Source organism: Oncorhynchus gorbuscha, linkage group LG17 (assembly GCF_021184085.1).
Source record: "Oncorhynchus gorbuscha isolate QuinsamMale2020 ecotype Even-year linkage group LG17, OgorEven_v1.0, whole genome shotgun sequence".
Classification (NCBI taxonomy): Eukaryota; Metazoa; Chordata; class Actinopteri; order Salmoniformes; family Salmonidae; genus Oncorhynchus; species Oncorhynchus gorbuscha.
Genome location: NC_060189.1, coordinates 5,050,595 through 5,067,691, shown reverse-complemented (window position 1 = coordinate 5,067,691; position 17,097 = coordinate 5,050,595). Strand labels below are relative to the sequence as shown.

At 43.9% G+C, this 17,097-nt stretch overlaps 1 pseudogene; it reads left to right on the top strand.

Annotated features, from left to right (window-relative positions):
- Positions 1–17,097, top strand: part of LOC124001974 — a 62,789-nt pseudogene that overhangs the window by 6,516 nt on the left and 39,176 nt on the right.

The window sequence follows — 17,097 nt, the reverse complement described above, 5'->3', positions numbered from 1 at the left end:
AGTCCTGTATAAACAGACCTTTACTAGTCCTGTATTAACAGACCTTTACTAGTCCTGTATTAACAGACCTTTACTAGTCCTGTATTAACAGACCTTTACTAGTCCTGTATTAACAGACCTTTACTAGTCCTGTAACAGATTACTAGTCCTGTATTAACAGACCTTTACTAGTCCTGTATTACTAGTCCTGTATTAACAGACCTTTACTAGTCCTGTATTAACAGACCTTTACTAGTCCTGTATTAACAGACCTTTACTAGTCCTGTATTACTAGTCCTGTATTAACAGACCTTTACTAGTCCTGTATTAACAGACCTTTACTAGTCCTGTATAAACAGACTAGTCCTGTATTAACAGACCTTTACTAGTCCTGTATTACTAGTCCTGTATTAACAGACCTTTACTAGTCCTGTATTAATAGACCTTTACTAGTCCTGTATTAACAGACCTTTACTAGTCCTGTATTAACAGACCTATTACTAGTCCTGTATTAACAGACCTTTACTAGTCCTGTATTAAGTCCTGTATTAACAGACCTTTACTAGTCCTGTATTAACAGACCTTTACTAGTCCTGTATAAACAGACCTTTACTAGTCCTGTATTAATAGACCTTTACTAGTCCTGTATTAACAGACCTTTACTAGTCCTGTATTAACAGACCTTTACTAGTCCTGTATTAACAGACCTTTACTAGTCCTGTATTACTAGTCCTGTATTAACAGACCTCTACTAGTCCTGTATTACTAGTCCTGTATTAACAGACCTTTACTAGTCCTGTATTAATAGACCTTTACTAGTCCTGTATTAACAGACCTTTACTAGTCCTGTATTAACAGACCTTTACTAGTCCTGTATTACTAGTCCTGTATTAACAGACCTTTACTAGTCCTGTATTAACAGACCTTTACTAGTCCTGTATCACTAGTCCTGTATCACTAGTCCTGTATAAACAGACCTTTACTAGTCCTGTATCACTAGTCCTGTATAACAGACCTTTACTAGTCCTGTATAAACAGACCTTTACTAGTCCTGTATCACTAGTCCTGTAGTAACAGACCTTTACTAGTCCTGTATAAACAGACCTTTACTAGTCCTGTATCACTAGTCCTGTAGTAACAGACCTATACTAGTCCTGTATAAACAGACCTTTACTAGTCCTGTATCACTAGTCCTGTAGTAACAGACCTATACTAGTCCTGTATAAACAGACCTTTACTAGTCCTGTATCACTAGTCCTGTATTAACAGACCTTTACTAGTCCTGTATAAACAGACTTTTACTAGTCCGGTATCACTAGTCCTGTATCACTAGTCCTGTATCACTAGTCCTGTATCACTAGTCCGGTATCACTAGTCCTGTATCACTAGTCCTGTATCAAGAGACCTTTACTAGTCCTGTATTACTAGTCCTGTATTAACAGACCTTTACTAGTCCTGTATTAACAGACCTTTACTAGTCCTGTATTAACAGACCTTTACTAGTCCTGTATTAACAGACCTTTACTAGTCCTGTATTAACAGACCTTTACTAGTCCTGTATTAACAGACCTTTACTAGTCCTGTATCACTAGTCCTGTATTACTAGTCCTGTATTAACAGACCTTTACTAGTCCTGTATTAACAGACCTTTACTAGTCCTGTATTACTAGTCCTGTATTAACAGACCTTTACTAGTCCTGTATTAACAGACCTTTACTAGTCCTGTATTAACAGACCTTTACTAGTCCTGTATTAACAGACCTTTACTAGTCCTGTATTAACAGACCTTTACTAGTCCTGTATTAACAGACCTTTACTAGTCCTGTATTACTAGTCCTGTATTAACAGACCTTTACTAGTCCTGTATTAACAGACCTTTACTAGTCCTGTATTAACAGACCTTTACTAGTCCTGTATTACTAGTCCTGTATTAACAGACCTTTACTAGTCCTGTATTAACAGACCTTTACTAGTCCTGTATTACTAGTCCTGTATTAACAGACCTTTACTAGTCCTGTATTACTAGTCCTGTATTAACAGACCTTTACTAGTCCTGTATTAACAGACCTTTACTAGTCCTGTATTAACAGACCTTTACTAGTCCTGTATTACTAGTCCTGTATTAATAGACCTTTACTAGTCCTGTATTAACAGACCTTTACTAGTCCTGTATAAACAGACCTTTACTAGTCCTGTATTAACAGACCTTTACTAGTCCTGTATTAACTAGACCTTTACTAGTCCTGTATTAACAGACCTTTACTAGTCCTGTATTAACAGACCTTTACTAGTCCTGTATTAACAGACCTTTACTAGTCCTGTATTAACAGACCTTTACTAGTCCTGTATTAACAGACCTTTACTAGTCCTGTATTACTAGTCCTGTATTACTAGTCCTGTATTACTAGTCCTGTATTACTAGTCCTTTATTAACAGACCTTTACTAGTCCTGTATTACTAGTCCTGTATTAAGAGACCTTTACTAGTCCTGTATCACTAGTCCGGTATCACGAGTCCTGTATTACTAGTCCTGTATTAACAGACCTTTACTAGTCCTGTATTAACAGACCTTTACTAGTCCTGTATTAACTAGACCTTTACTAGTCCTGTATTAACAGACCTTTACTAGTCCTGTATTAACAGACCTTTACTAGTCCTGTATTAACAGACCTTTACTAGTCCTGTATTAACAGACCTTTACTAGTCCTGTATTAACAGACCTTTACTAGTCCTGTCCTGTATTAACAGACCTTTACTAGTCCTGTATTAACAGACCTTTACTAGTCCTGTATTAACAGACCTTTACTAGTCCTGTATTAACAGACCTTTACTAGTCCTGTATTAACAGACCTTTACTAGTCCTGTATTACTAGTCCTGTATAAACAGACCTTTACTAGTCCTGTATTACTAGTCCTGTATCACTAGTCCTGTATAAACAGACCTTTACTAGTCCTGTATCACTAGTCCTGTATCACTAGTCCTGTATAAACAGACCTTTACTAGTCCTGTATCACTAGTCCTGTATCACTAGTCCTGTATAAACAGACCTTTACTAGTCCTGTATCACTAGTCCTGTAGTAACAGACCTATACTAGTCCTGTATAAACAGACCTTTACTAGTCCTGTATCACTAGTCCTGTAGTAACAGACCTTTACTAGTCCTGTATAAACAGACCTTTACTAGTCCTGTATCACTAGTCCTGTAGTAACAGACCTTTACTAGTCCTGTATAAACAGACCTTTACTAGTCCTGTATCACTAGTCCTGTATAACTAGTCCTGTATACTAGTCCTGTATCTTTACTAGTCCTGTATCACTAGTCCTGTATTAACAGACCTTCACTAGTCCTGTATTAACAGACCTATACTAGTCCTGTATAAACAGACCTTTACTAGTCCTGTATCACTAGTCCTGTATTAACAGACCTTTACTAGTCCTGTATAAACAGACCTTTACTAGTCCTGTATCACTAGTCCTGTATAAACAGACCTTTACTAGTCCTGTATCACTAGTCCGGTATCACGAGTCCTGTATTACTAGTCCTGTATTAACAGACCTTTACTAGTCCTGTATTAACAGACCTTTACTAGTCCTGTATTACTAGTCCTGTATTACTAGTCCTGTATTTCCTGTATTACTAGTCCTGTATTAACAGACCTTTACTAGTCCTGTATTAACAGACCTTTACTAGTCCTGTATTAACACACCTTTACTAGTCCTGTATTAACACACCTTTACTAGTCCTGTATTAACAGACCTTTACTAGTCCTGTATTAACAGACCTTTACTAGTCCTGTATTACTAGTCCTGTATTAACAGACCTGTATTACTAGTCCTGTATTAACAGTCCTTTACTAGTCCTGTATTAACAGACCTTTACTAGTCCTGTATTACTAGTCCTGTATTAACAGACCTTTACTAGTCCTGTATTAACAGAGTCCTTTACTAGTCCTGTATTAACAGACCTTTACTAGTCCTGTATTAACAGACCTTTACTAGTCCTGTATTAACAGACCTTTACTAGTCCTGTATTAACAGACCATTACTAGTCCTGTATTAACAGACCTTTACTAGTCCTGTATTAACAGACCTTTACTAGTCCTGTATTAACAGACCTTTACTAGTCCTGTATTAACAGACCTTTACTAGTCCTGTATTACTAGTCCTGTATTCACTAGTCCTGTATTACTAGTCCTGTATTAACAGACCTTTACTAGTCCTGTATTAACAGACCTTTACTAGTCCTGTATTACTAGTCCTGTATTAACAGACCTTTACTAGTCCTGTATTAACAGACCTTTACTAGTCCTGTATTAACAGACCTTTACTAGTCCTGTATTACTAGTCCTGTATTACTAGTCCTGTATTACTAGTCCTGTATTACTAGTCCTTTATTAACAGACCTTTACTACCTTTACTAGTCCTGTATTAACAGACCTTTACTAGTCCTGTATTAACAGACCTTTACTAGTCCTGTATTACTAGTCCTGTATTAACAGACCTTTACTAGTCCTGTATTAACAGACCTTTACTAGTCCTGTATTACTAGTCCTGTATTACTAGTCCTGTATTACTAGTCCTGTATTACTAGTCCTTTATTAACAGACCTTTACTAGTCCTGTATTAACAGACCTTTACTAGTCCTGTATTAACACACCTTTACTAGTCCTGTATTAACAGACCTTTACTAGTCCTGTATTACTAGTCCTGTACTAACAGACCTTTACTAGTCCTGTATTAACAGACCTTTACTAGTCCTGTATTAACAGACCTTTACTAGTCCTGTATTAACAGACCTTTACTAGTCCTGTATTAACAGTCCTATTACTAGTCCTGTATTAACAGACCTTTACTAGTCCTGTATCACTAGTCCTGTATTACTAGTCCTGTATTAACAGACCTTTACTAGTCCTGTATCACTAGTCCTGTATCACTAGTCCTGTATTAACAGACCTTTACTAGTCCTGTATCACTAGTCCTGTAGTAACAGACCTTTACTAGTCCTGTATTAACAGACCTTTACTAGTCCTGTCACTAGTCCTGTATTAACAGACCTTTACTAGTCCTGTATAAACAGACTTTACTAGTCCTGTATAAACAGACCTTTACTAGTCCTGTATCACTAGTTAACAGACCTTTACTAGTCCTGTATTACTAGTCCTGTATTAACAGACCTTTACTAGTCCTGTATTACTAGTCCTGTATTAACAGACCTTTACTAGTCCTGTATTAACAGACCTTTACTAGTCCTGTATTACTAGTCCTGTATTAACAGACCTTTACTAGTCCTGTATTACTAGTCCTGTATTAACAGACCTTTACTAGTCCTGTATTAATAGACCTTTACTAGTCCTGTATTAACAGACCTTTACTAGTCCTGTATTAACAGACCTTTACTAGTCCTGTATTAACAGACCTTTACTAGTCCTGTATTAACAGACCTTTACTAGTCCTGTATTAACAGACCTTTACTAGTCCTGTATTAACAGACCTTTACTAGTCCTGTATTAACAGACCTTTACTAGTCCTGTATTAACAGACCTTTACTAGTCCTGTATTAACAGACCTTTACTAGTCCTGTATTAACAGACCTTTACTAGTCCTGTATTACTAGTCCTGTATTAACAGACCTTTACTAGTCCTGTATTAACAGACCTTTACTAGTCCTGTATTAACAGACCTTTACTACTAGTCTTTACTAGTATTAACAGACCTTTACTAGTCCTGTATTAACAGACCTTTACTAGTCCTGTATTAACAGACCTTTACTAGTCCTGTATTAACAGACCTTTACTAGTCCTGTATTACTAGTCCTGTATTAACAGACCTTTACTAGTCCTGTATTAACAGACCTTTACTAGTCCTGTATCACTAGTCCTGTATCACTAGTCCTGTATAAACAGACCTTTACTAGTCCTGTATCACTAGTCCTGTATAACAGACCTTTACTAGTCCTGTATAAACAGACCTTTACTAGTCCTGTATCACTAGTCCTGTAGTAACAGACCTTTACTAGTCCTGTATAAACAGACCTTTACTAGTCCTGTATCACTAGTCCTGTAGTAACAGACCTATACTAGTCCTGTATAAACAGACCTTTACTAGTCCTGTATCACTAGTCCTGTATTAACAGACCTTTACTAGTCCTGTATAAACAGACCTTTACTAGTCCTGTATCACTAGTCCTGTATAACAGACCTTTACTAGTCCTGTATTAACAGTCCTGTATCACTAGTCCTGTATCACTAGTCCTGTATTACTAGTCCTGTATTAACAGACCTTTACTAGTCCTGTATTAACAGACCTTTACTAGTCCTGTATTAACAGACCTTTACTAGTCCTGTATTAACAGACCTTTACTAGTCCTGTATTAACAGACCTTTACTAGTCCTGTATTACTAGTCCTGTATTAACAGACCTTTACTAGTCCTGTATTAACAGACCTTTACTAGTCCTGTATTAACAGACCTTTACTAGTCCTGTATTAACAGTCCTTTACTAGTCCTGTATTACTAGTCCTGTATTAACAGACCTTTACTAGTCCTGTATTAACAGACCTTTACTAGTCCTGTATTAACAGACCTTTACTAGTCCTGTATTAACAGACCTTTACTAGTCCTGTATTAACAGACCTTTACTAGTCCTGTATTAACAGACCTTTACTAGTCCTGTATTAATAGACCTTTACTAGTCCTGTATTAACAGACCTTTACTAGTCCTGTATTACTAGTCCTGTATTAACAGACCTTTACTAGTCCTGTATTAACAGACCTTTACTAGTCCTGTATTAACAGACCTTTACTAGTCCTGTATTAATAGACCTTTACTAGTCCTGTATTACTAGTCCTGTATTAACAGACCTTTACTAGTCCTGTATTAACAGACCTTTACTAGTCCTGTATTAACAGACCTTTACTAGTCCTGTATTAACAGACCTTTACTAGTCCTGTATTAACAGACCTTTACTAGTCCTGTATTAACAGACCTTTACTAGTCCTGTATTAACAGACCTTTACTAGTCCTGTATTAACAGACCTTTACTAGTCCTGTATAAACAGACCTTTACTAGTCCTGTATTACTAGTCCTGTATTAACAGACCTTTACTAGTCCTGTATTAACAGACCTTTACTAGAAAATGCTAATTCTGCTCCCCTCCCGAAACATCTTCCCTCAGACTTTCTACCTTATTCCTTCCACCAATCAGATGGTTTCCCTTCACTGAGTAGTCATAGGAGCTTTGAATAGAAAACTGTAACGGCTCAATTGGTTTTACACTCGTATAGAAAGAAAGGTTTCTCTGTTTGTCCCAATAGGAAAACACTGGTTACAGGAAGATCCCTGTGGTGTCATTCATCAGATATCAGGATCTCTTGAAAGACCATATTAATGTTTTTTTTAACCGAAACTTAACTTTTAATTCTGGTTTTTTTTCTATATTTTTTTAAAAATGTCCTTTCTCTATCAATCCAGGTGCACCTGTCTGTCAGGATCCTTCGTTATGTCACTTTAGCCCCTGGAGGATGCCTGACCATGAGGATGCCTGACCATGAGGATGCCTGACCATGCTTCATCCCTAAACAGACAGACCAAGCGGCGCCGGGTAGACATCGGGGTGAAGAGGACTCTGGGAAGTGTAGTGTTTTCCAGAGCAAGAGAGAACCTCCTACTCAACGCCATGAACCAATCCCACGGCCCCAAGCAAGACGGAGACTGCTCATTGGTTCCTCACAGCTATGGTGGGTCCAATGGGGACGGAGCGAAGTCGAATGTTCTCCGGAAGCTTCTGAAACGGGCAAACTCGTATGAAGACGCCATGATGCCTTTCCCTGGCACCACCATCATCTCTCAGCTGCTGAAGAGTAACATGGGGAAGAATGGAGACAGAGAGGGAGGCTTCCAGGTACACACACACACACACACACACACACACACACACACACACACACACACACACACACACACACACACACACACACACACACACACACACACACACACACACTGTACACACACACACACACACACTGTACACACATCGTACACACACTGTACACACACACACTGTACACACACTGTACACACAATCACTGTACACACACACTGTACACACACTGTACACACACTGTACACACACACACACTAACACACTGTACACACACACACACACACACACACACACACACACACACACACACACACACACACACACACACACACACACACACACACACACACACACACACACACACACACACACACACACTGTACACACACTAACACACTAACACACACACACACACACACACACACACACACACACACACACACACACACACACACACACACACACACACACACACACACACACACACACACACACACACACACTGTACACACACACTGTACACACACTGTACACACACTCACTGTACACACACACTGTACACACACACACTGTACACACACACACTAACACATTGTACACACACACACACACACACACACACACACACACACACACACACACACACACACACACACACACACACACACACACACACACACACACACACACACACACACTGTACACACACTGTACACACACACACACACACACACACACACACACACACACACACACACACACACACACACACACACACACACACACACACACACACACACACACACACACACACACACACTGTACACACACACACTGTACACACACACACACACACCCTGTACACACACAAATACACAAACACACACTGTACACACACTGTACACACACACACTGTACACACACACTGTACACACACACACACTGTACACACTGTACACACACTGTACACACTGTACACACACTGTACACACACACACACTAACACACTGTACACACACTGTACACACACTGTACACACACACACACACTGTACACACACACACACACTGTACACACAAACATACACACACACACACTGTACACACAATCACTGTACACACACACTGTACACACACTGTACACACACTGTACACACACACACACACACACACTGTACACACACACACTAACACACTGTACACACACACACACACACACACACACACACACACACACACACACACACACACACACACACACACACACACACACACACACACACACACACACACACTGTACACACACACACACTGTACACACACACACTGTACACACACTGTACACACACACACACACACACACACACACACACACACACACACACACACACACACACACACACACACACACACACACACACACACACACACACACTGTACACACACTGTACACACACTGTACACACACTATACACACACACACACTGTACACACACTGTACACACACACACTGTACACACACACACACTGTACACACACTGTACACACACTGTACACACACACACACACACACACACACACACACACACACACACACACACACACACACACACACACACACAACACACAAATACACAAACACACACTGTACACACACTGTACACACACACACACACACTGTACACACTGTACACACACACTGTACACACACACACACTGTACACACAAACTGTACACACACACACTGTACACACACACTGTACACACACACACTGTACACACACACACACTGTACACACACACTGTACACACACACGCACACTGGACACACACACACACACACTGTGCACACACTGTGCACACACTGTACACACACTATACACACACTGCACACACACTGCACACACACACACACACAAACACTGTACACACTGTACACACTGTACACATTGTACACACACACACATTCTTATTTAGACAAAGTTAATAGTTAATCATCTGATAATCCCACACGGGATTAGATAATTAGAGTGATTGACTAACTCAATCTATCCGTTCCTTTTCTTCCAGGGTAGTGGAGGTCTCTCCAGCGCTGGGTCAGATCTCCAAGCTGAGGACGTGTGCAGTAACTCCTCCAGAGACAGAGACAGCCCCCTCTCTCCCTCCCCCTCCTCCCCCTGCCTCCTCTCATTTGTCCGCCCCCCCCTTCCTCCTCATCCCCCGCTCACCCCTCTGGACCTGGAGCGCCTCACGGACGAGCACCTGCGTGCCAAACGGGCCAGGGTGGAGAACATCATTCGGGGCATGAGCCATTCCCCCTGCGTTGCTCCGCCTGCCCTCCGGCATGGAGAAAGGGACAGAGAAGGAGACCGAGAGACAGGGAACGAGAGGGTGAGAAGAGAGAACAGGGAACGGGACTGTCCCCCACTGCAGTCTCCCAGCCCTGGGTCTATATCTAGAAGGGAGGAGTACAAGGAGAGCCTGGGGGAGGCTAGAGGAGAGGTGTACAGGGAGAACAAGAGAAAGCAGCGTCTCCCCCAGCAGCAACAACAGTCCTTTACTCAGCTGGTGTGTGTCAGACAGGAGAAGAGGCAAGAGGAGAGACGACAACTCAAACTACAGCTAGAGGATATGCAGGTGAGGGGATGCACACACACACACACACACACACACACACACACACACACACACACACACACACACACACACACACACACACACACACACACACACACACACACACACACACACACACACACACACACACACACACACACACAGACTCTCTCTCTCTCTCTCTCTCTCTCACACACACACACACACACACACACACACACACACACACACACACACACACACACACACACACACACACACACACACACACACACACACACACACACACACACACACACACACACACACACACACACTCTCTCTCTCACACACACACACACACACACACACACACACACACACACACACACACACACACACACACACACACACACACACACACACACACACACACACACACACACACACACACACAGACACTCTCTCACACACACATACACACACACTGCAAGTTGTAAATATGTATCTGGGTTGTGGAAAAGCGGCCAAAATGTGCTTTATTACAGAAGCAGTGTTATTTAATATTTATTTATTGATTACTTCATTACTTCATGTATGTAGTTATTTATTAATTGATTGATGTATTATATATGTCTTTATATATAGGATTATTCATGTATATTTATGTATTCATATTCCTCTGTATTTATATAGGTGATCATTTTGTGTGTCAGCTGCAGAAGTTGTTAGCAATTAAAAATTAATTCAGATTTTTTGATTGATTGATTGATATATATTTCAAAAAGTTTGTATTGTTTCTACAGAAACAACTTCGTCAGCTGCAGGAGAAGTTCTATCAGATCTATGACATTGAGACTGAGGAGGAGGAGGAAAGAGGAAGAGGAGGAGGGGAGGAGGAGGAGGACAGAGAGAACGAGGGAGAGTTGGGGAGAGGAGGAGGAGGGGGGGAGGAGGAGGAGAACAGAGAGAACGAGAGAGATTTGGGGAGAAGAGGAGGAGGGGAGGAGGAGGAGGACAGAGAGAACGAGAGAGAGAAGGAGAGAGGAGGAGGAGGGGAGGAAGACGGGAACCAGTCGGAGGATAGTGTCCGCTCCGACGGTTTGGAGGACAGACACAGGGACCACCACGGCAACCGTAACCGTGCCGATCATATCCACGGCGACTTGTCAGAGTTGCTTGACGACCCAGGTCTGTTTCTGGAGCGAGCCAGAGCCCTGCTCCGAGAACAGGCCCTTTTGGATGGGGAGAGGGAGGAGGACGAGAGAGAGGAGGGAGAGAGGGAGGGGAGGGAGGAGAGTGATTGGGGCCGAGGGGAGAGAGGGGTTGGAGGGGGACGATGCGAGCAGAGGGGAGGCAGCTAGCCGAGACTCTGAAACAGGAGCTGAACTATGCCATGTCGCAGGTGGTGGACACCGTGGTTAACGGGTTCAACCACAAACCCCCCAACCATCATCACCTTCAACATCATCCTCATCACCGTGGCTCCCAAAACACCCCCTCTGCCACCAACACTGCCTCACAGGCCTCCTTCCCTCCCTTCCCCCCCTCCCTCACCACGGACTCTCAAAGCCCCATCTTCCACTCAGCCAACCAGAGGCTGCCATGCTTTGGTGATGTCATCATCCCTAGCCCGCTGGACTCGTTCGTGGGTCTCAGCGTCCCTACGGCCAGCGACCAGACAGAAGCACTACCTCTAGTGGTCAGGAAGACCAACGCCGACCCACAACACCGGAACCCCTCTCTCCCTCCTCCTTACCCCCACCACCCCTCCCTCCATCCCTCCCCCCTCACTGCCTCTCTGGGGTTCTCCCCTCCCTCCTTCCGGCACCCCTTCTCCCTTCCTCTCATGGGATACCCCTTCCAGAGTTTCCCCAAAGACCAGCGCTCCCCCCCTGAGTCCATGGACCTCTCCAGGGAAACTGTGGGGCTGCGAACCAAGATGGGGTCAGGCGGGGGCATCCATTTTGTCTCCCACCACCACCACAGGCAGAGCACTCCACCCCAACATGGAGGAGGGAGCGAGGGGCTGTCGCTCATCAAGTCAGAGTGTGGAGAGCTCCAGGACATGGCTGACATATCGCCTTATTCAGGAAGTACCGTATCCTTTGCTACTGAACTCCAGGTGTGTGTGTGTGTGTGTGTGTGTGTGTGTGTGTGTGTGTGTGTGTGTGTGTGTGTGTGTGTGTGTGTGTGTGTGTGTGTGTGTGTGTGTGTGTGTGTGTGTGTGTGTGTGTGTGTGTGTGTGTGTGTGTGTGTGCGTGCGTGCGTGCGTGCGTGCGTGCGTGTGTGTCTCTCAGTGGACGACAGATTGAGACATCTTTAGTTAGCCAGTTAGATAGCTCAAGGTTGACTTTGAAAATGGACATCTTTCCATGTCCTGAGGATGTCGGGAAATGTCTTCAAAACCGGCCACTAGGGGCAACCGTGGCTGGCACTAATTTAACCCCTATCCCAAACCTTAATGCGTGACTTAACTGTTCAGAATGAAATGTCTAAACGTCGTGTTTTTAACCTCTATCCCAAACCTTAACTCTTACCTTCAGAATATGAAGTGAAATTGGTAAAACCTCAACATGCTGTTGGGTCTCAGCAGTGGCTGTAATAGTTCTTAATTTAATTAATCTCCATTAATTGGTTCCTGCTCTAACCCCTGTGTTCTCCCGACGGGGGGGGGGGGTAAAAAGGGGCGCGAGGGTCTTGCAAGGGGAAGATTGCACGCTGGTCTCCAGGCTTTGAGAACAGTGGGGACTAGTGCTCTGAGGTGCTGAGAGGGCACGACACACACACACACACACACACACACACACACACACACACACACACACACACACACACACACACACACACACACACACACACACACACACACACACACACACACACACACACACACCTCCAATCTTTTCAGTTGTCACCGTCTCAGTGTCTCTCAGAAGGTCGGCGCTGTGAGACTTTGTACATAAACGCTCAAAGCAAATCAGAATTCACACAGTGTGTGTGTGTGTGTGTGTGTGTGTGTGTGTGTGTGTGTGTGTGTGTGTGTGTGTGTGTGTGTGTGTGTGTGTGTGTGTGTGTGTGTGTGTGTGTGTGTGTGTGTGTGTGTGTGTTCATACATAACGCTCAAAAGCTAATTCTATTTCAAAGTCAGGAAGAGATGAGTGATGTGAGCAAAGAGTTCTGAACCGGAGATATAGAGGAGAAGGGTTCTGAACCGGGGATATAGAGGAGAAGGGTTCTGAACCAGGGATATAGAGGAGAAGGGTTCTGAACCAGGGATATAGAGGAGAAGGGTTCTGAACCGGGGATGAACCAGGGATAGAGGAGAAGGGTTCTGAACCAGGGATATAGAGGAGAAGGGTTCTGAACCAGGGATATAGAGGAGAAGGGTTCTGAACCGGGGATATAGAGGAGAAGGGTTCTGAACCAGGGATATAGAGGAGAAGGGTTCTGAACCAGGGATATAGAGGAGAAGGGTTCTGAACCAGGAATATAGAGGAGAAGGGTTCTGAACCGGGGATATAGAGGAGAAGGGTTCTGAACCGGGGATATAGAGGAGAAGGGTTCTGAACCAGGGATGTAGAGGAGAAGGGTTCTGAACCAGGGATGTAGAGGAGAAGGGTTCTGAACCAGGGATGTAGAGGAGAAGGGTTCTGAACCAGGGATATAGAGGAGAAGGGTTCTGAACCAGGGATATAGAGGAGAAGGGTTCTGAACCGGGGATATAGAGGAGAAGGGTTCTGAACCAGGGATATAGAGGAGAAGGGTTCTGAACCGGGGATATAGAGGAGAAGGGTTCTGAACCAGGGATGTAGAGGAGAAGGGTTCTGAACCGGGGATATAGAGGAGAAGGGGAGATATAGAGGAGAAGGGTTCTGAACCGGGGATATAGAGGAGAAGGGTTCTGAACCAGGGATGTAGAGGAGAAGGGTTCTGAACCGGAGATATAGAGGAGAAGGGTTCTGAACCGGAGATATAGAGGAGAAGGGTTCTGAACCGGAGATATAGAGGAGAAGGGTTCTGAACCGGAGATATAGAGGAGAAGGGTTCTGAACCGGAGATATAGAGGAGAAGGGTTCTGAACCAGGGATATAGAGGAGAAGGGTTCTGAACCAGGGATGTAGAGGAGAAGGGTTCTGAACCGGAGATATAGAGGAGAAGGGTTCTGAACCGGAGATATAGAGGAGAAGGGTTCTGAACCAGGGATATAGAGGAGAAGGGTTCTGAACCGGAGATATAGAGGAGAAGGGTTCTGAACCGGAGATATAGAGGAGAAGGGTTCTGAACCGGGGATATAGAGGAGAAGGGTTCTGAACCGGGGATATAGAGGAGAAGGGTTCTGAACCGGGGATATATAGGAGAAGGGTTCTGAACCGGAGATATAGAGGAGAAGGGTTCTGAACCAGGGATATAGAGGAGAAGGGTTCTGAACCAGGGATGTAAAGGAGAAGGGTTCTGAACCAGGGATGTAGAGGAGAAGGGTTCTGAACCAGGGATGTAGAGGGATGTAGAGGAGAAGGGTTCTGAACCGGGGATATAGAGGAGAAGGGTTCTGAACCGGGGATGTAGAGGAGAAGGGTTCTGTAAGAGGAAGTTAGCTTCTCAGGTATTCAGTTTCCTGGTGTGTGGGACGGGGGGATTGAAAAGTGTGTGTGTGTATGTGTGTGTGTGTGACACATCACTTTAAGCACAGATAACCGTTGCCTGGCAGTTTTGTATGTTGTCTTCTGCCTTTTACATTGAAAACACACACACACACTCTCTCACTTTGGTGGCAGGCAGGTGTGAACAGGTGTGAACAGGTGTGAACAGGTGTGAACAGGTGTGAACATGTGTGAACAAGGTAGTTGTTTATCTTTCATATTGAAAGGCTCCTCTGGTTCAGCACTGTCTGTTCTGCTCACACACATGACACACACACACGACACACACACACAAACACGACACACACATGCACACACACACACACACACGACACACACACGCACACACACACACACACACACACGCACACACACACATGCACACACACACAAACACTTTCGTTTGAAGAACAAAGTGAAACGACAACAAGACATAGAACCCAAAAATAGCACTATCTCTCCAGCTGCTGAGTTTCAATGTACTGAATAGCACAATCTCTCCAGCTACTGAGGAGATGAAACGTATTGAATAGCACTATCTCTCCAGCTGCTGAGATTCAATGTACTGAATAGCACAATCTCTCCAGCTACTGAGGAGATGAAACGTATTGAATAGCACTATCTCTCCAGCTGCTGAGATTCAATGTACTGAATAGCACTATCTCTCCAGCTACTGAGGAGATGAAACGTATTGAATAGCACTATCTCTCCAGCTACTGAGGAGATGAAACGTATTGAATAGCACTATCTCTCCGGCTGCTGAGATTCAATGTACTGAATAGCACTATCTCTCCAGCTACTGAGGAGATGAAACGTATTGAATAGCACTATCTCTCCAGCTACTGAGGAGATGAAACGTATTGAATAGCACTATCTCTCCAGCTACTGAGGAGATGAAACGTATTGAATAGCACTATCTCTCCAGCTACTGAGGAGATGAAACGTATTGAATAGCACTATCTCTCCAGCTACTGAGGAGATGAAACGTATTGAATAGCACTATCTCTCCAGCTACTGAGGAGATGAAACGTATTGAATAGCACTATCTCTCCAGCTACTGAGGAGACGTATTGGTGGTTCTCACTTTCATATATATCAAAGCTGATGTAGTCGTTCCATTCAATCACATTTCGTTATTGTGATCCGCTATTTCCATTGAAGACATGAAACACTCACTGTAGTAAGTAGAATTGTAGTATTGTAGGTAGCCTGGGATATTGTTCACGTATTACCTTACCATGGACGTTACGTGCACCTGTCTCAAAAACCCTTTCTCCATATTTGCAAATTAAGAATGTAATCAAATATGAAGCATTATTCAAATGTCTCTGTGTGTGTGTGTGTGTGTGTGTGTGTGTGTGTGTGTGTGTGTGTGTGTGTGTGTGTGTGTGTGTGTGTGTGTGTGTGTGTGTGTGTGTGTGTGTGTGTGTGTGTGTGTGTGTGTGTGTGCGTGCGTGCGTGCGTGCGTGCGTGCGTGCGTGCGTGCGTGCGTGCGTGCGTGCGTGCGTGCGTGCGTGCGTGCGTGCGTGTCTGTGTGTGTGTGTGTGTGTGTGTGTGTGTGTGTGTGTGTGTGTGTGTGTGTGTGTGTGTGTGTGTGTGTGTGTGTGTGTGTGTGTGTGTGTGTAAAGGAATAGTAGAGAGACAGATCACACAGATCCTGTACCCCTCCTCATGAATGCTTCTAATTTATGTCGACCTTGAGCTTTGGCCTCTCTCTCACCTGGCGGAGAGCATGTGCGTGCGTTTGTGTATCTGTGTGTGATGTGTGTTCAATGTGTGTGCAGTGCTAGCGAGACAATAACATCTGAAACTTGAACATATCGCCAGGTGTACGGGAACAGAAAGGAGGAGGAGGTGGATGGGGAGGGGGAAGAGAGAGTGGAAGGGAAGGGAGGGAGGAGAGAGAGCATGAGAGGGGGATAGGAGCGAGGGAGACAGGGAGGGAAGAGAGAGAGGGAGGGGGGAGAGAGAGAGAGGGAAAGGAGGGGAGGGAG